Consider the following 19,713-nt stretch of genomic DNA (forward strand, 5'->3'; position numbering starts at 1 on the left):
TCTCCAACGCTCTTCAACATAGTTATGATTGATGTGGCCAACCAACTCGCTTGCCTTCCCGATGTCAGGCACACCATTTATGCCGACGATATCACCTTATGGGTGACGGGAGGCAGCGATGACCATATTGAATCCTCGCTGCAACAAGCAATCGATGTGATCGAATAACGGCTACAAGACACAGGCCTCTCATGTTCACCCACCAAATCGGAACTACTGATCCTACCACCCCACCAGCGGCACAAGAAGGAGGACACGGCTAAAATCACCACTCTCAAAACGAAGGGAGGAGCCACCATTCCACATGTCAAAACCTTACGAGTATTGGGATTGAAAATAGAACCGAGTGGTTGCAACGGGCAAACCATAAGCAAACTTTCGACAAAGGTCAACACAGCCACCAGGCTCATTCGAAGAGTGTCTACAAGACGATCAGGCATGAAAGAGGCAAGCCTCCTCAGATTGATGCAATCCTTTGCCATCAGTCACATTGCATATGTCGCTGCATATCATAACTGGAAGAGAGCGGAGAGGCAGAAGCTAAATGCTATTATACGCAAGGCGTACAGAGAAATCCTGGGTCTCTATCCTCACGCAAGCACGGACAAGCTACTAGAACTAGGGGTACACAACACCCTCGAAGAGATTGAAGAAGCGGTGAGCACGGCTCAGCGAAATAGGCTAATGCAAACCCGCACCGGACGATGCATCCTCAAACGCCTCGGAATCCACGGACAAGAGTCACCGAAAGAACAGGAAAGCACTACAGTACTCCCTGAAGGCATACGGCGCGGCTTGCAGATTAGTCCGCTGCCTCGACATATGCACCCAGAACACAATGCAGAGCGGAGAAAGGCAAGGGCTAGAACCCTCATCGATACACATGGAACAGACACGGGCGCTCTCTACGTGCACGCAGCCCGATATCCGGATCGGACCGACACCAATGTTGCCGTCGTCATAGCCGCCACTACCGGAGAAATCTTCACCGCCGGCAGCATTAGGGCTAAAACAACACAGCAGGCAGAAGAAGTAGCCATTGCCTTAGCGCTAACTAACCCTAAGTGCACCACGATACTTAGTGACTCTCGTTCAGCAATCCTAAGCTACGCCAACAACAACGTGTCTGAGAGTGCTGTGAGGTTGTGCGGTGCCCTACCCCCCAGAACTGTGACCACAACGGTAAAATGGTTCCCAGCGCACATGGGACTTCTCAACTCAACCAAGGGACACAGCAACCGCAATGAGGAGGCGGACCAGGCGGCGCGTGCGCTAACCGGTCGAGACGCGTCGGGATGTCCGGATTCTCCATCTGCAGAACAGGAGCCCGACGAAGATTCAACGATCAACACGTACAGTGGGGTCCTCGAATGGTATCGATCCAGCCGTAGGACCATGCCCCCACCACATCCAAGATTTACAAGACAAGAAGCAGTGACCTACAGACAACTGCAAACGAACTCGTTACTTACTCCAGTGCTCGCTAGACACATGTGTCCGAAAGTGTACGCAAGTGATAAGTGCAAGTGGTGTGCTAGTGAAAGAGCTACTACGGCTCATATCCTATGGGACTGTAGAACTCATCCAACCGAAGCAAAAGAAAAAGGGATCCCACCGCAGTTCATAACTGCTACTCGGAGTTGCGATTACAACACTCAACTCCTGGCCTTCCAGCTGGTGACGGAGGCCCTGGACAACCAGAGGCCTGAAAGTGACCCATCAGATGGGTTACGAGTAAGCCCTGGCTAGGGCCGCTCGGTCACGACGTGAGAGGCCACGTCCCCAAACAGCCGGTGTCTAATAAAGTTATTTCTCTCTCTCTTTCTTACCCAAGGGAAATCTGGTTTACGCAGGTATAAACGATACTCAATGGTCACAGTTTTGTGAGAAATAACAGGGGCTCCTGCGGCAGTCGCGAGGTTGCAGAACGTACCACCACATGGCGAGGGCTATGCAAACGCGGGAAAATCCAAATGAATTCCATGTCCAGAGGGATGCAAATTAAAAAATCTCGCTGGCTTTTTTATCCGCATGTTAGAACAAAATGCTCAAATCGATTTTTCGGCAATAGGATTGGCACCATTTGCAAGCAAAAACAAATTGGATATATCAACGGGCTGTGTGGTTTTTAAGGAATATGCAAAAACACACCGTTTTCCCGAAATCCTGCTTGCCTCAATAAGGCGGGTGTTATAGAAAAATGATGTAGAACAGTGTTTAGATACCTGAGTAAGTTACCTACCTGAAAAAAAAAACGAGTTCAATGTGTCATATGGCGTGCGACAAAAAAATAATATCTGGAAAACTATTTCACTCCTTTTCACTCTCCGAGGTGCCATTTTTAGAAGTTTTAACAATATTGCGCTCCAATACCGTAATCCGCAATGTGCTCATGAAAATTAAAGCCGTTTTAATTAGCAGTTTGGCTAGGCGTTGACAGCACCTGTTAGGCCTTTTCGGCTCGTCAGGCGTGTCACTTGTAAATAAAAATTTAGCCCTTTTACCGGCGTCGCAGAGCGCAATACTTAAAATGATTTTCTGAATTTGTATGAATAACCTATGTTAGCAGAAATCAATTGCATAAGTGCATCGGTGAAAATTTATTTGAGAATCTTTAGAAACATCAATTATTTTTCCGGAATGCGGAATCACGTCGATAGTCTGGTTGAGGGCGAAATCCTAAAACTATCTTTTAGATATTCTCTTAAGCTACACATATCATAAAAAAGCACTTCGGTATGTGAACGGGTGACCGAGATAGTCGCAAATCTAAGACATCACAATTTAGCTCTTTTGTTTGTTACGAGTGCAAGTTCCGAAAATCACGCCTTAGTGAGCCCCTACGCTATGACGCAAATGTACACGCGAAATTTCAAATTGCATAGAAATACAAGTATTGGCAGGGCGTTGATGAGTTACTCAGTCATTCGGGCACTTCTCTTTATAGGTATAGATACATGGCTGCTTGATTCTTGCGATACGGAATAAAAATTACGCGCCGAAAACAATGTTTTGACCCCAAATACAAAAAGCGCTTCCGCGCGTGGCTCGTTCCTCGTGGAGGCAGTCCAAGAAGTCCCACACTAAGGAATGGTCGCAACAGACGGCGGGCGAGGCGCTGAATGCGCGAAAATTGAATTAATCGGAGAAAAATTCCACCATGTCTATCGTTAAAGGAGCCAGAGGGGAAGGGGAAAGCGTGACGGCTGCGGGGGGAGAGGTGAGGGGCATTGGACAGTTTTAGTTTCCCGTGCGCACACAGTTTCCGCGCGCCAACGTGAGAAGTATACGTAGTCAACGAGCACGTAGTTTGAAACTCTCATACGTAAGCGACGCACGCCACGCGGGGTGTACCTGGATGCCTAGCGCCATCTACGAACAGACAAAGATTCTGCTGTAGTCACTCGTGATATACAGCGAGCCCTTTGCTATAGACGGCGACAAACGGTACTTCGTCAAGCTTAACAGCTGAAAAATCGCCGTTCCATTGCAAAAATAGAGGCTGTCAATTGAAACTTTGGGTAAGGGTTAGAATGGGCAAATTGAAGGCGAAATGGAGAGCTGAGAACAAGACGTCGCACCGTGGGATAGCGATGAAGCTTTTCTCGCTGCGAAGCGGGAGTGCAGGGCGCCGTCATGTTAGTCAACTCTACGTACGTAAGAAACGTGACCACCGCAGCGTAAAAATTGGAATCTCAAGTACGTCCGTGAGGCTCGCCTAGGATCTTTGCGTTATGAGCATGCGCACTGGTCACCCGTGAAAGGTGTACGTACGGGGAGCTTCTACGTACATGACAATAAAACTATATTGACGAAGCCACGGCGTCACAGGTTTATCGTCTTTCGCCGACGATTGCAGCGAAGTGAGCAGATACGCGGAAAATTCTATTTGGGCCAAATCTGCAAACGACAGGTGCGCATAATACTTACGGAGATGCGTTTTGGCAGTTCAATGCGGGATTATTTGTTTTGAGATAGGTTCGATGAAATACGAGGTACAGCCGTTTTCTGTAACCGTACTCTTCCAGCAGAAGCCCATTTATTGACAGCTGGCGGGACATTTCGAATCTCTGGCTGATTTCGGCAAGTGAACTAAGCCTGCTAAAATATTTAAGACATCTTAGGTGCCAATCGCACTATGAGCTTATCCGAGATATCTGAATTCGGTACAAAGCAACAAAAATTGACGACAAAGTTGAATTCGCTGCAAAACGTATTCTGCAGCCGCCCTCAGACACACTCTAAGAAAAATGGTAGTCAGTAGTGACTCATTTTACAGAGTCATTGGCTTGCTACAGAATTGACTACCTTTGGACTCTTATGGGAAGGGTCACCAGACTCTCTTTCAAACAGAGTCCTGGGACTCTTAGGGAGGGAGTCGTGACGAAGAGTCAAGAGTGAGTCTGCAGGACTCCTGAAGATTAGTCACGGCGACTCCGATATAGCAAACAAAAAGAGTCCGCTTGACTACGTTGTGACCCAGTAATAAGAGTCGACCTGACTCTGTTCGGAAAAGAGTCTTGTGACTCTGTTAGACCGAGTCAGAAAAGGGTATGCAGGACTCTGTAAAAGAAGTCACCTCGACTCCTAATTTTCAAACGAAGAGAGTCGTCATGACTACTTTGCGACCAGTAAAAGTAGTCACACAGACTCTCCGTTTGGCTAGAAAGAGCCCGCTTGGCTACTTTGGCTACTACATGACCCCAGCCAAGTTGCCCTAACCTGCTGAAAGGGAGTCCCGTGAGCCCAGAGATATAGCATGCAGGACTCTGCAGCACAGTCACCGAGACTCAAAATCTGCAAAGAAAAAGTCCAGTCGACTATTTTGCAAATCGACCAAACAGGATCCCTTGAGAGTCGAAAGGGTATGCATACATGCAAAAAACATCAATGCAAAGTACCAAAAGAACTATTTTATTGAAATAAAGCCTACAACCTTTTAAATAATGCATTGGCTCAATGACTAGAAAAAATGTTACAAGAAATAAAAATCACGGGTTTTTGTCTTAGACTACATATACACACTAGAAGGAACTGAGAAATACAAGATTCAAAATTATCACCTTAGACAACATTTGTCTCAAATAACAAAAACTTGTAACATTCAACGGGACAGGCAACACTTGAGCTCACATATACAAAACACAACCCTACAACAGTGATCAGCTGATAAGTGAATATGAAAACAAATTTTCTTAAAACCCCATTAGAACAAATATTCGAAAATGTCACTTTAGACAACTGAAGTGAAAAAAATTGTAGAACAATACAACTCACAAGTCGAAAACACGGCAATAAAATACACAAAACAGAGTTCGGGAGTGTTATTCCTTTATAAAATAGTAATCTTGAACACATTCATATTTAATGCTTACAGCTTGGTTCGGCTTAATGAAACGGCCACTTTGACCACTCATACCCAATGCAAATGAACATTAAAAAGAAAAACGGTGTTAAGAAATTCCTAATTGATGATTGTTATAGTTTTCTGAGAATATTTTGTTCACTTTAGAACACAAATTTACTCAGAGGCTATATGTTGCAACGCACACCACTTGATTTGCTGGCACTGGACAATGTATTTATTTGCTAAATAAAAGCACAGAAAAACGCGGGACAAAGAGAAGAACCACACAGGACGAGCACTTACTAACAACTGAGAATAATGAAACCAAAAACAACAAATCCCGACACAGCGCACCCTTGTGCCGCATCATACACACAAAACTGACGTAATTCAACAGCACTCGGAAAGAAATCAGCAATCACATGCGCCGCAACAAATTGCCCGATGATCCGCACGAATGTTAACAGATCGATAACATCAGCACCGAACATTGCGAATCCAAGAAATTTATTGCCTTTTCACTGGACGCTGTCTTCAAGATAGGCGAATTCCTCATTAGAAGGGCGACGGATGGGGCGCTTACACAAGTTACATTCTTATAGCACAAAAAGATAGATAAAGTAAGCCACTGCTACCTCGGGTGTACGTTGCTGAGGGTGCCCAAACAGGACTTCTGTTTTTTCCAGCAGAGGCACACACACATGCTTCCTGCAATGGTCAGATAGATGGGAACATGGGGTCCTCTTCAAGGAAGACGAGTGTTCTCGAAGACGGATGTTCAGGCACCTGCCCGTCTGGACTACATAGGATCCACCGCAATCAAACGGGATTCGGTAACCAACGCCTTTCGCGCATTTTACGAATTGTTTTTCACACCTGACCCCGCACCTGTCTGCCCGAGTTTCTTTCGTTTGGTTGACTTTTCTTGCAATAGCTCCACACAAACAGGACAATTTGTTTGGTGCCGAGAACACTTCCTTGACATCAAACCTCCCCGCGACCTTCTTTAATCGGTGAACGCGGGCGCTTGATGTCTTTTACAACGCGTTGCAATTTATTTTCACACAAACTGCCATGTTCACCCTCTGCCGTGTTCCCTGGCATCACCTAAAGAAGAGAAAAGGAAACAAAAAACCGCAAGAGCAATTAGCCACTTAACAAAAACTAAGGGCTAGATTCATTTGAACCTTTGTCTAATAAACAGCCCTATTAGAAAAGCCTATTTCTTAGAACACCTTTGAAATGTGGGCCCCGTCAGCTGAAAAAAAAAATGTGGTTGATCCCTCTCATAGGGGTCGGTAAACTCCTCATAGGAATCGGTAAATCGGTAATCAGTTGAAAGTCTGCATCGATATGAACTTGCACATCGTTATTTATATTTCTTCGGTATGGCACCGTCAGCCTTATCAACCTGGATTGCACACAGGATTGGACACTGGATTGCACCCAAATGAAACCACACGTGCTTGCAAACGATGCGAACAAAACCGAATGGGTTGCCAGCGAATCGTTTTGCCAGGTGTTTTGAGAGTCTGGCTTTTTCGCATAGCTTGTATCGCGCAGAAAGCAACAGGGTGTGTTCAGATAAGGACAGCCAAAGTGTTGCCGTGTCCATTTTTTGTTTGAGATGAAACTTTAATACTGTGTAGAACATTGTATTTTCACCATGGAACTGGCATTAGTTTAGTGAGAAACACCATTTTTGATTTATTAAAAAAATATTTAGAGCGCGATCGGGCCGGGCTACTTTCCGCATTGCTTGGTGTGCCAACTTTGGGGACCCCTAACACGAATCGAAATTTTTTCCAAATTTTTCTCATTTTTTAAACAAATATTTGCAAACTTTTCTGCTGGATTCGGGAAAATTGAATTTTCGATATTTATATTTTTTGGAGAAAACTTAGTAGCGAGAGAAATGTCGTTCAAAAGTGGCACTTCTAAAAAAATTTTTTTTTTACGCGTCGCCCTAAAGTCTAGTTTTTTAGACGTGTTTACGAGGGCCTGCTGAACACCTCATACCCTTTTCAATGCTTTACAAAGAAAATTTATCAAAATACCGCTCCATGAAATGCGACCAAAAATGAAAATTTGGAAAAAAAGTCCACACCTTTCGACATCATTCAAAAATAATGTTTCTCAATTTTCGCGATATTTACACAAAATGGCACTCAATTCCTGAGTATTTAGAAAGATAAACATTTGTTGCATTATTTTTGTTCTAACTCAGAAAAATGAGGTCACATTCAACACATTTTTTAATGTCCGACCAACGGTTGAGTAGCAGTTCGCAGTGAAAAAAGACAAATAATTATAGCTGTTTTTTACAGTTTGGAAAAATAAAGCGACTGATATAAAGAAAACTGATGATCATAGTATTCATATTTACCCATTCTTCAACTTGTTAGTAGCGGCAGGCATTAAAATAATTGTGAGGTTTCTGAGCTTGTTTCTTCCATCAGAATAAGGCTACCATTTTATTTCGTTATCGCATTGCCCTAGCTGTGTCATAAACCCATATGTTTCATATTTCTGACACTGCTTAATCGCATATTATTGGTAAGTTACCACATTTATAAGCAAGTAACCTCACTGCTGTCACTGAGAATATTTGACATGCGATCGTCATAGTCAAATGTGCATTTCCGTTCTACCTGGTACATGCGAAGCGCTAACTGCAAAACAACTTCGTCTTCCCAACTGTCCGTCTTTCAGCCTCCCGGGGATAATAAATAGATGTGCTTCTTGAAAATTTTGTTTTTAGCTGTTGGAAAGATAAACTTTTATCCCACTACAAAATCTGCCAACCTTTACTTTGGACACTTCAAGGTTAAGGGGAAGGTGCAGCTTTCTAGTTACAGAGATCTTCAAAGATCCGACAAACAGTGGTCAAAAGCTTTGCTTGTGCTGTAGGAATTACTTCCCGACGAAGATAGAGGATACCATTGACCAGAGGCAAAAAAGTGTGTTCACGTGCGTTGCGATGTCGAGAAAGACTACGACTCTTTGAGGAAGCACAGCCTTGATTCGGCTCATGCATGCTTGTGGTTGGTCGAAATCAAGCGACTTCTTGAAGAGCATGCATCAATATGCGCTTTAATGTGTATAAATAACGGTGGTGCCACCCTATTTAGGCATCAGTTCCTCGAGGTGCACAGAAGTGAATGTCGGGTCACTAGTGTGACAAAGTGGCTTTTCTCTGGAACCGGACATGACAAAAGTGCGTACAACGGCGTGGAGAGCCTTGTGAAGCATCAAGCTGCTGTGCATATATTGCGTTGACCTTCAACCGAAGCCGCACAAAGTACGAAACAGTTCGTGGACAGCATCCTGAAAAAGTGAATTTCGTCGTGCTATATCTTCACGATACCAATATTGCCACATTTGAGAACAAAGAAGAGAAAAGCAAAAATGTTCCGCCGGTACTCGGCATCCCGTATCCTCCCGGAAATAGCGAACTCGGACTTGGAGAGGCAGCGACGGTTTTCACCTCTGCTTGTCGACACATTGAAGGGCCTTCGAACTAGAACGCTGCACCTTCCCCTTAACATTGAAGTGTTCACAGTAAAGGATTGCAGATTTTGTAGTGGGATAAAAGTTTATCTTTCCAACAGCTAAAAACAAAATGTTCAAGAAGCACATCTATTTATTATCCCCGGAAGGCTAAAAGACGGACAGTTGGGAAGACGAAGTTGTTTTGCAGTTAGCGCTTCGCATGTACCAGGTAGAACGGAAATGCACATTTGACTAGGACGATCAGTTGTCAAATATTCTCAGTGACAGCAGTGAGGTTACTTGCTTATAAATGGGGTAAATTACCAATGTGCGATTAAGCAGCGTCAGAAATGAAACATATGGGATTATGACACAGCTAGGGCAATGCGATAACGAAATAAAATGGTAGCCTTAGTCTGATGGAAGAAACAAGCTCAAAAACCTCACAATTATTTTAATGTCTACCGCAACTAACAAGTTGAACATAGGGTAAATATGAATACTACGACCAGTTTTCTTTATATCAGTCGCTTTCTTTTTCTAAACTGCAAAAAACAGCCATAATTATTTGTCTCTTTTCACTGCGAACTGCTACTCAACCGTTGATCGACATTAAAAAATGTGTTGAATGTGACCTCATTTTTCTGAGTTAGAACAAAAATAATGCAACAAATGTTTAGCTTTCTAAATACTCAGGAATTGAGTGCCATTTTGTGTAAATATCGCGAAAATTGAGAAACATCATTTTTTTAAATGACGTCAAAAGGTGGACCTTTTTTCCAAATTTTCATTTTTGGTCGCATTTCATGAAGCGTTATTTTGATAAATGTTCTTTGTAGAGCAAAAAAAAAACGTCTAAAAAACTAGACTGCTTAGCTTTTAGGGCAATGTGTCACTTTTGAACGGCATTGCTCTCGCTACTAAGTTTGAGAAATATTTTCTCAAAAAATATAAATAGTATTGCAAATTCAATTTTCGCGAATCCAGAAGAACTTTGCAAATATTTGTGAAATTAGAAAAATTTTGAAAAAATTTCGCTTCATGTTAGGGGTCCCCAAAGTTGGCACACCAAGCAATGTGGAAACTAGCACGGCCGATTGCGTTCTAAATATTTTTTTATTAAATCAACGATGGTGCTTCTCACTAAACTAATGCCAGTTCCATGGTGAAAATACAATGTTCTACACAATATTAAAGTTTCATTTCAACAATAAAATGGACATGGCACCACTTGGGCTGTCCTTATCTGAACCCACCCAACATTAAAACGGGTTTCACGAAGAAATTTAACGTACAGGTCATGCAGCAAAGCCACCTTTTCACACTTCCAGCAAGGTTTAGCAGAAAGAGTGAATGGGGTGGGAAGGTTCTTGGAGAGCATCAGGGAGAGCTTTGCAGACCCCTAAAATTCCCTCGCGGACCCCAGGGGGTCCAAGGACCCCTATTTGAGAACCACTGCATTACAGAAAGGATTTTTAACAGCGTACCGCAACCTACGAACTGCACTCCGTTCTTGCAAACTTCTTAGATTCTATTGAGTCTGTATGCATAGACAGCGTAAAATGTAGTACAAAGTTTTTAAACTTAAAAACATTACAATCGATTATTTGAATGCTGCAATTATTATTTGTGCAATACCCGATCGAGCCACAGCTAATGTTGTACAAAGCGATGTGGCAGTCGTTGCACCATTTCACACTCCAAAGCACATGCTCACCCCGATCATAATTTAAATAACGTTGCTATCTTTAGCCACCTCGCTTTTGGCATTCCATTTCACTTCATGTACAAGACTCGTGCAACTAGTCCAACAATCAGGTAAAAATTACCCAGCACACCTCGCAGGGGTGCAGTGTGCGCCGTAACCTAATGGACCTTTTTCCAGTACCGGTCCCCCAGCGGCCACCACGGTGAACCTGAACTGGCAGTAAGGCATGCCCCAAAAATGCTTGGCTTTCAAGGAACCTGAGCACAAAATATCGTGGCCCTGCAGTGCCTCCCGCACCCACCCGTCACCCGCGCCTTTCACACTGATGTCACGGTAACAGGCGCACGCTCGCGTGACTAATCTGCAGTGGCCGAAGCACCCCCTTTTCTTCACTTCTGTTTTCATTTTTGTTGCTCCCTCACTGGTAGCCAAGTGCTCGCAGCGTGGTCAGCCTGAAACATTTTTTGCCCCTTTCCTTTAAAAGACTTTTTGTGCGCATGTATGAACCCACATCAAACTTCCCAACAAGAGCAAATTATGATATATCATCATACCCAATACTTACACTATGGGCTTGTTTTTCTAAAAAAACTTATTCTATTTGATTTTTGGACTTGCTGTAGCCAGTTGCTGGCAGCCTGCCTGGTAGCAGAGCCAGAATGAAAAGGTTGTTGGTGCGTCTTAAGGTCTGTTAAACAAATACCGGTATTCGGTCTAGCTAGAAGACACGTTAAATACAGCCCCATGGTCATGCTGTGCCGGTGCTGAAAGTGAGGTTCTACGATTCTATTTGGCCCGACGTCCTCTTCAGCGGTGCTTTGCCTTCATGCTCTGTAAATTGTGTGTTACCTGTATTAGGTTGTAAAATCAAAGGCCCCTGAACTTGCAATGTCAACAAGGGCCACAAAATTGTGTTACACTCGTTTTTCATGCCCACCATGTGCACAAGAAAGCTTGTAATCTTAGTAAGGCTACATTAATGAGGCTAGACAGCTCAATGCGAAGAGAATAAAAAACATTGAAATAAGCAGGTAAGGCAGCCGGCCCTGGTGTACAGCTCCTGAGGTGGTTGAATGTTCCCAATGTGCGTAAAGTGGACTGTGCACAGCCAGAGTTAGCACCCAACGCAGCATTTCTTGCGTGGTATAACCTTTAAGCATCACGGGCATAACTAGGATGCGAAATGTAGTTTGACGCATTAATGAGAACTGCTAAAATTTTAGTCATACTGGGTAGATCATATGTTTAGGTAATATGCTTCCCAGTTTTGATAAATTCACTGCTTGAGCCTGTTGGTTCAATGCTGCAGAATGCTATAACACCGAACACAAAAAATAAGCAAGATGACTGGCTAGCTAAACAAGAGGGGTGATTTGCTTTTTGTAACCACTATGTCAAGTCCTATTTCCCAATGAAAAATTTTATTTATGGTTATTCGAAGTTGATATATCTTGGGTATAAATGGTTTGGCCCGATGCTTACCAAAATAGAGGCGCAACTCACTATTTCTCCAACATTGAATTGCTTTTTTTTTTTAAGACTGCAGCTTCTGAAATGCTGAGCTTTGTGAACAACAGTGCAGACAGTGCCTTTTCAAAGTCTGAATGTGCTGATGGCATCACGTCTTTATACACACGTCTAACAGATACACATGCTTATCCTGTCCTCCTAAAATTGTCTTATAGTGCCATAAAAGAATATGGCTTAATATGAGAAACTGACGTATGTCAAAGGACAACAACAAAAAAAAAGACCCAGAAGGCTTGTCTTCTTCTGTAAGCGCTTGTTCAAACCTTCAAGTGTTATACACTGAAAATTCATTTAATTTGCAATATTTAGCCTGACAAATAGCTTATAAGCTTTGAAAAAGTGCGAATTTAAGAATGGCTGCCAAAAGAAGCGTCATATAAAAGAAGTAAAATACCTGCCGTCAGCTTGATTCACTGGTCCGCAGCCTTTGCACCAACTCCGAGTGCACGCTAGGGCGCATCCTTTCGCTGCCAGTTTACTTGCTGCCCGTGGCGGGTTGACCATGAACAGCTGCCTGGAAAAGAGGGCAGGCACGATTGATTTTCTTCATGCTGCTTACATTCATGCTGTACTGTATTCTATACGGTGTATGCACTGGCCACTCAGCCACAAAGTGGAGCCAATATTATTTGTGTGGTTTGAGAGCTGCGCGAGCAGTGCAGTCGTTTTGCGCTAGCTCAGTATCATCCCCGAACGTCCGTTTCCTTATTTCTTGCCTTGCTCCAAAAGACCATGGCTGGAGTTACAAAAATTTTTCTACCAAAGTTTGTGACAATATTGTATGTGGTAGGGGCATGTGCAATGAGCCATTCATATTACCATTTCCCCAAGGCCTGTAGCGTGCTTCTTATGGAGTGTGAGACGTTAAGGAGCTCTAGCGACAGTATTCTGATGCATTGAACGCGCGACCATCCTCAAACTGGGTTTCCAATGATGTTAAGCGATTATGCAAACGGTCTGGGTTGAAGTGCTTGTGAGGTGTGTATGCATTATAAAGTGCGACAGGGACAATTCACTGACTTGAGGTGACGAAGATTATGCCGATTGTTTCCAAGTGTTTTTTTTTCGATGCACATGAACAGAACAAGCTCCCAGAACAGGCTTGGTCATTAGGAAACAGTCGAAAGGAAATGGTTGGAAGCCCACATTTATCAGTGGCCTTGTATAGCACATTCACTTCAAAACACTCAAATAGCCCAGGGTGATGCTGAATGCCCGAATGGGTGCGCATAATCCATAAAGTACACTGCATGAACTAAATAGTGAAAGTTTCACGCACTAATTAAGGTTTCAAGCATGTGGCGCGGCGCGAGATAACAGTGTCAACGTTGCATTGTCCTCACCTGCAATTAAATGTGCACAGAAGACTTCGTATTGATTCACCCCATCATCAATGCCTTCTTTGTGAATTGGTTGCATGCGGCCATACCGTCTTCGAACGGTACCCTATTCTTTGCTTTGAAACAGTCGAAAACCTGGCGTTTGTTTTCATCATGCGGCCTGTTTCAGGCCCGCGGTTCTAGAAGCATGAACATGCAGTCTGGCATCCCGAAGCAAAAGAAAAAGCCAGCTACTCGTTACGACAAGGCATTTGTAAACCGACGAATGAACCAGAAAATAAAAGCGCCACACACACAGTTGTTTTTGCGAACACCAAGCCTTATACCATGTTTTGCGTCGGAGAATGCGCTGTCTGTGTGGCAGCATTTCACTGTAAAAATAAAGTCAGCCTCCTTGCGAGTGTAGCCCCGCCGTGCGTTTTAGGGGCCAGTGCATACACCCTATACGCTACTGGATCCTCTTCTTTTTTTTTTTTAAATCTGAGTTCTTATGCCTTGAGCAAAGCCTGTGATATGTGCCACACGGATCCCATTTTAGGTCCCATTTTAAATGGGATAATATGAACACTGCACGTCTGAAGGCGAGATAACCATCGGTCATTAAATGTAACACAGTGGGATCCCTAGAGCAGGGAAGCGTGGCAGGGGCAGCAGAAAATTAGATGGGCAGATGAGATCAAGAAGCATGCGGGGATAAATTGGTCGCAGTTAGCACGGGACCGGGTTTTGGAGATCTATGGCGGAGGCCTTTGCCCTGCAGAGGGTGTACATAGGCTGATGATGATGATAAATATGAATAACTTATTTAAATATACCCACGGCACTCGAGAACCCCATAATAGTTTGCTCAGGAGGACAACAGGTTTCTTATTAAACAACCCAGGTTATTCTATGTTCTTTGTTTATCTGGTTCATAGTTTTCATACAAAACCTATCGGAACTACTAAAATTCCTGCGCTCTACTGCTGATTGAATATCGTGGCAGACACAATACCTAAGAAAAAAAATTTGTTAAAAATTTAAGAAATCGTGTCTGCCCTACATGTCCAAGCTTTACCAAGAAAATTCCGGGCATGATAACAAATGAACTCAGCACCTAAGTATACGGCAAACAAGAAAACAATGCTGGGCCTGCTGAAAAAGTAACTAACCTCTGGAGAAATTCAGCTGTGGTAGCTGCTGGCTCAGCCTACTCCAGGTCGAGTCCACAGCACACGAGTAGCAGCAGGCAAGTTCCCTCCCTAAGGATCGTCAGCCCCGTGTATGGTGCCTCTTGCTAGCAAAAAACAGCGGCGCCACTATTAGATGCTGCCTGCAAGCAATTGAAAACACTTGTGATAAACCTTGCCTTCCAGTGTTTCAGTAGAGGTATTTAAAAATAAATCCCGGGCTCAACACTCGACAACTTGCTACAAGGTGGGCAACACTCCAGATTAAAAGCCAACTGCACTTAACCTAATTTCTATTTAGTCTGCCTAAAAAGACAGCAAGATACAAAATATGACAGCTGACATACGCGTATGCATGGCACAAATGACCATCAAAAATCAGCGACTCTGAAACCGAAATTGAGAAGCGTGCAGACATTACAACCAGGCTGAAGTGACGTCGCAGACAGCAAGCCAGAGCAAACATGCGCACAACAGCTTCACGTCTGCATCAGGTCCAGGAAAAGCCCACCCAGCAGAGCTTGACTGGTTCCCCTGGCTGGCTGGAGGACCAATCGCCTGGTTGGCTGCAATGTCACTTCTGCTTCATCGCTGTTTGCACGATCCGCTGGCAGGTCTCACGTTGTCTGCGATGAAGTTTATTTTCTATTTTTTAAACATTTCCACCTGATTATCAAGGAATTTCACAGGGCTACGAGTAATGTCGCAATTGGTTCGGTGATACGCACTGTACGTCCAAAATAAATTTTGCCGATGTGAAATTTGAATACAGTTGGCCTTCGATTGGCCCACCTGGAGTTTTTTTTAACATGCACATAGCATGTACACAATCCTTTTATTACTTCACCATCAGAAACACGTGTTACAGCCAAATATCAAACCTGTGACCTTGTGCAAAGCAGCAGCAGACGCCTTTGTCTCTGAGCTACTGGCAGGTCAACAAACTATTCTGAGTGGCTTGAAGGAAATATGCACGCAATTCACTATTTAAGCAAGTCCCCAAAACAAATCTTAGAAATGTAAAAAAAAAAAAAACAAATGGGCCCATCTCCCCGCGAGGGGACTCGAGTAAATGCGTCGCATAGGGGGTGGGTGTATTGCGTTAACGTTTGTGTTTGGAGGGTTGGTGGTATCACGTGTACACCACGCAGCTATCACGCCGCTGAGTCGCCAACCCACGCCGCTGACGACGTAGCTTGAATGAGTCAAGGATATAAGGCGTGTTCGTAGCCTTTGATTCTGTGTCGATTTTGTGGCGCAGTGGGAAGAGCACCATGTACCTCGCGTTCCGCCCACAGGTAGTGAATGCGTTGTATCAGCAGCTTCTTGACGTAGTTTGAATGAGTCTAGGATATAAGGCGCGTTCGTAGCCTTTGATTCTGTGTGTTTTGTGGCGCAATGGGAAAAGCACCATGTACCTTGCGTTCCGCCCACAGGGTCCTGGGATCGAAACCAGGCGCCCGTAACTATTTTTTTTTATAGTGTAGGGGGAGGCTGGCTGCGGACAACGCCGAGGGACGACGGGTGACAGTGCGAGTTAAAGAAATGCTCTGCATTTAAAAAAGTATGGGGTTTAACATATCAAAGCTACACCTGTGCTATGTGGTGTGCTTTTGTGCAATAATTTTGAACACCCAGAGACATTTCACACGGTTCTTTTTTAACAGTCATTATTCACACAGTTCCTTTGAAAATTAGATCTGATAATCTACCGTCACGAACAACCTAAGCTGAAACGGCAGTACGGGAGCCAAGAGATGCAAAGTTGGCAGGAGGTAACAGAACAAAGTAAACCCCACCTTGTGCCACCAACATACACGTATGGGTTGCGGTTTATTTTGTTCTTGTTCTCAGTACTTTTCCTGCGCAAATATTAAATAAAATACCTCTGGACAGCCATTACAGCATTTGTTGCTGGCTCTGCAGCTGTAGTCAAAGTGCAAAATTCGCTGTCATAAGGTCGACATCTTTGCACTGGCTAACAATAGGCTCTCATCATGAATCAACGCAAATGGGCAGGGGCCCTGTAATTGCTCTGGGGCAGTTACTGGTTCCATTTAAAAATTGTTGTTTAGGTCGTCACTGATGTATCCTTTGCTTCTTTGTGGCACCTAGACTCGTGGGTCATAAATGAGCCAGCTGACTTCAGCACGCTGACACAGCCTATGAAAGAATGCACAACAGACTATCCTGTTCTTGAAGTGGTCCACAATGTGTGGGATGGGCTTCATACGTCTTGATTCGTGGCTCCCACATGACGGCAGAGAATACAAAAATGCAACATTGTTTGTTCGTCCATCCTGATTTTTTTTGGTGTCTGAAAATATGGCTTTTGAAGGCTTTGTATTTCCTGAAAACCACACCGCGCAAGCTAGTGGGACAAGGCATAACCCTAAGTACACTGCTGTGAAATGCAAAATGTTCAAAGCAAGCGAGACACGCAGGAAAGGTCTCTCTACACCAGCTGCAGCTTTTCATCCTGCATTGCTATCTGCACATGACATTATTATTAAAATGTAAAAAGCACTGCAGCCTGTATATGTTCTGTTCTTCTGTATATGTTCAGTACGTGAGCACTTTTCGACACCTGGGAGACATTTAGCTGCATAGTTACATTTTTGGCGCACCTGTACCTTGGTTAACACAGAAATGTGTTGCGCTGGTTCCGATAGTGAGCTACGCCTTCGACGATTGAAAGAGATTCGTAAAATCAGAACCGGCAGCTTGACTGCCGCAAAAGATGTGCGAGTAAAACTTATTAGGCAGTTGTAGCATATCGTTACCGTGTTTACGTTACCGTTTACCGTGTTTGTGGGAGTCGAGTGCGCAGCGCGAGAGTTACCGCGAACGGTAAATTACCGGCACAGGCTTCCCCGTCGCCACGGCTTCCGGTAACACGCTAACGCAAACACGGTAACGATATGCTAAAACTGAAGAAGCAACAGCAAATACTCGCCGCATGCTCGTAAGCGTGCTTCTCAAAGGACTTTACACTGTAATGAGAACTGAACATGAATGTGGGGCTCGAACAATTTTACTCGACTGCGGAAATACACCAGAAAACTACGCGACAGTTATGGCTAGCGTAGGTTTGAAATGGACGCCAATTACAACCTATGGCTGTTTAGAACCGCCAACCAATATGATATGCTCTCCCGTGCCAGATGAACTAAGCCCCATAAGCGTGTTTTACAGTACAGCTTGTCAAGTCATTTCATATTTCATTCGCCCAGCTAAGCCACGACGCCGATAACTCGTGTGAGCGTGCGAAGCTCGTAAATGTCGCGCTTGCACCACGACCAGCCTCGAGGGGAAAGTCTTAACACTTCAAGGAAAGAAAAAAAGCGCGCTCACCTTCTCTAAAAGCACGACGGGTGTCTCGCGGCGACGTGTCAGTCTCCGCGCGTCAAAACACGGCTCTGAATTAGGGGAGAACAAAGCCAGGTTCAACCAAGGCGTTGGTTCAATGCGCCCCGCGACGCATTACTTCAAAGCAAGCAATGAAATGACGCTTACCTGCTGTCACGCTATCTGTCGACCGAGCGATAACTGCGAACGTGCGAAAGATATCAAGAAAACACCGCAAACACAGCGCGAACAAAGACTTATCGCGCTCAAACACCATGCCACAACCGCCACAGGAAAAACAACACATACCACGCGCGATGGACGAATGCGGTGCCGTGCGCACGACGACTCCTTGAGAGCAACCAGTGATGAAGTGCGGTAACTAGCGCCACCGCGATTGCAGGTCACGCTTGAATTTTGTTTCTGCGGCGCGTTGTAGACAAAAGATACTGCCGCGAACCATGCAGTGGATATGTTTATTTATGTTTTGTTTTTAACGATCGGCTGTACCCGTTTGTGTTATCTGCATCCCAAGATAAGCGCGTGTTCCACTCTTTCTTATGCCGCGCGGGTTATCCTATTTGATCAGAGAAATTCATTGCCGCACCTTCCTTTTTAAAACATCTTTTTTTCCACGCACAATTGGCGATTGGAATAAGCTTCCCGAATCGTTTGCGCATCTGGCGTTATATTTGACACAGCTCTAAGGTGTTATCTGCGTGGCGACATTGAAACCGGTGTTTCTTGAATTGCCGTGATCTTGTTGCTGTCAATTATTTCTTTTTGTTTTTTTATTCATTATTGCTGCTGCGTGTTGCTTCCCACTGCAATGTGCGATGACCGCTGTGACTCGTTTTATAGAATGTCCTTTTTTTTTTAAATCTCGCCTTTCGTCTTGTTTCCTTTTTTCTCTTTTATTTTTGTTTGTTTGTCTCCGGCTCTGTTGTCGTTTGATGTTGTACAAGGTTCTTTGCTGCATGCTTTTAAAAGACGCCTCTGTTGATTTTTATTTTTGTATATTACGAGATTCGTGATCCCGTTTCTGCACTGGACACTTTTTATGTATCTCCTACAACAATGCCCTCTGAGTGAATGTAGTAAGCTGAACAAATAAATATTGATAGGGAGAATTTTTCGCCCTAACGTCACTAGCCTACAATAGTCTTCTTTGAGCTACAGTGTTCTCCATGTAATTCGACGGTTCCAGCAACGCTCGCGCCATAAGATAAATGCCGCAGAGCAGACGCCGCGGCATTTGATTCGGTGACACTCTCCTGCGACGTCACGACGTCACTTTGTTGACTGCAGCTTCACCGCTTGTGTATTCATTGAGTTGTTAGGGGAGCACAAGTTCGCTCCAATAAACCGTTTTGCCTTCAAGACAACCGAGTCGTTTTTGGCTACGTGACAATACATTTAGGAGGTCTCCATCACGACTGCAGGTGACGCAATTACGTTCTGCTAATATCTCAATTACGCCAGATTCAATTTTGTTTTCCTCACTCTTTTTGTTGAATTACGGAAATTGCCTTCGTTTTCTAAAATACGGAAGCTGTTTACGTTTGCTTATGGACACTCCCTACGTTTTCTCAAATACGAAGCAGCTTACGTTTTTTTCACGTAGGCTTTGTCCGTAACAAAACGGAATTTTTTAACAGTGTATGCCGAAATTTGGCAATAAGATAGACGCCGGCTTCACAACGCGAGAGACTCGACGTTTGATTCCGTCGACGTGAAGCGCTTTTTACTTTCACTTCAACCAAGACCATTCATCATCAT

At 44.1% G+C, this 19,713-nt stretch overlaps 1 protein-coding gene and 1 long non-coding RNA gene across 6 annotated transcripts in view; one reads left to right on the plus strand and one right to left on the minus strand.

Annotated features, from left to right (window-relative positions):
- The window catches only part of LOC144153762 (N-acetylglucosamine-6-sulfatase-like), a 134,521-nt gene that overhangs the window by 103,829 nt on the left and 10,979 nt on the right, over positions 1–19,713 (plus strand). The window lies entirely within an intron of this gene.
- LOC144153763 (uncharacterized) lies at positions 5,325–18,252 on the minus strand. 4 transcript variants are annotated; one of them, XR_013319369.1, is made up of 6 exons: positions 18,103–18,252; positions 17,941–18,005; positions 15,098–15,212; positions 14,569–14,693; positions 12,472–12,591; positions 5,325–6,454 (listed from the first exon to the last, which is right to left on the minus strand). It is a non-coding gene; the product is annotated as an uncharacterized LOC144153763 (long non-coding RNA). The 4 variants fall into 4 exon arrangements; XR_013319370.1 differs by lacking the exon at positions 18,103–18,252 and having other exon boundaries at positions 12,472–12,587; positions 17,941–18,091; XR_013319368.1 differs by lacking the exon at positions 18,103–18,252 and having other exon boundaries at positions 17,941–18,091.

This window comes from Haemaphysalis longicornis, unplaced genomic scaffold (genome assembly GCF_048455015.1).
Source record: "Haemaphysalis longicornis isolate Haplotype H1 unplaced genomic scaffold, Haemaphysalis longicornis Haplotype H1 scaffold_9, whole genome shotgun sequence".
NCBI classification, from domain to species: Eukaryota; Metazoa; Arthropoda; class Arachnida; order Ixodida; family Ixodidae; genus Haemaphysalis; species Haemaphysalis longicornis.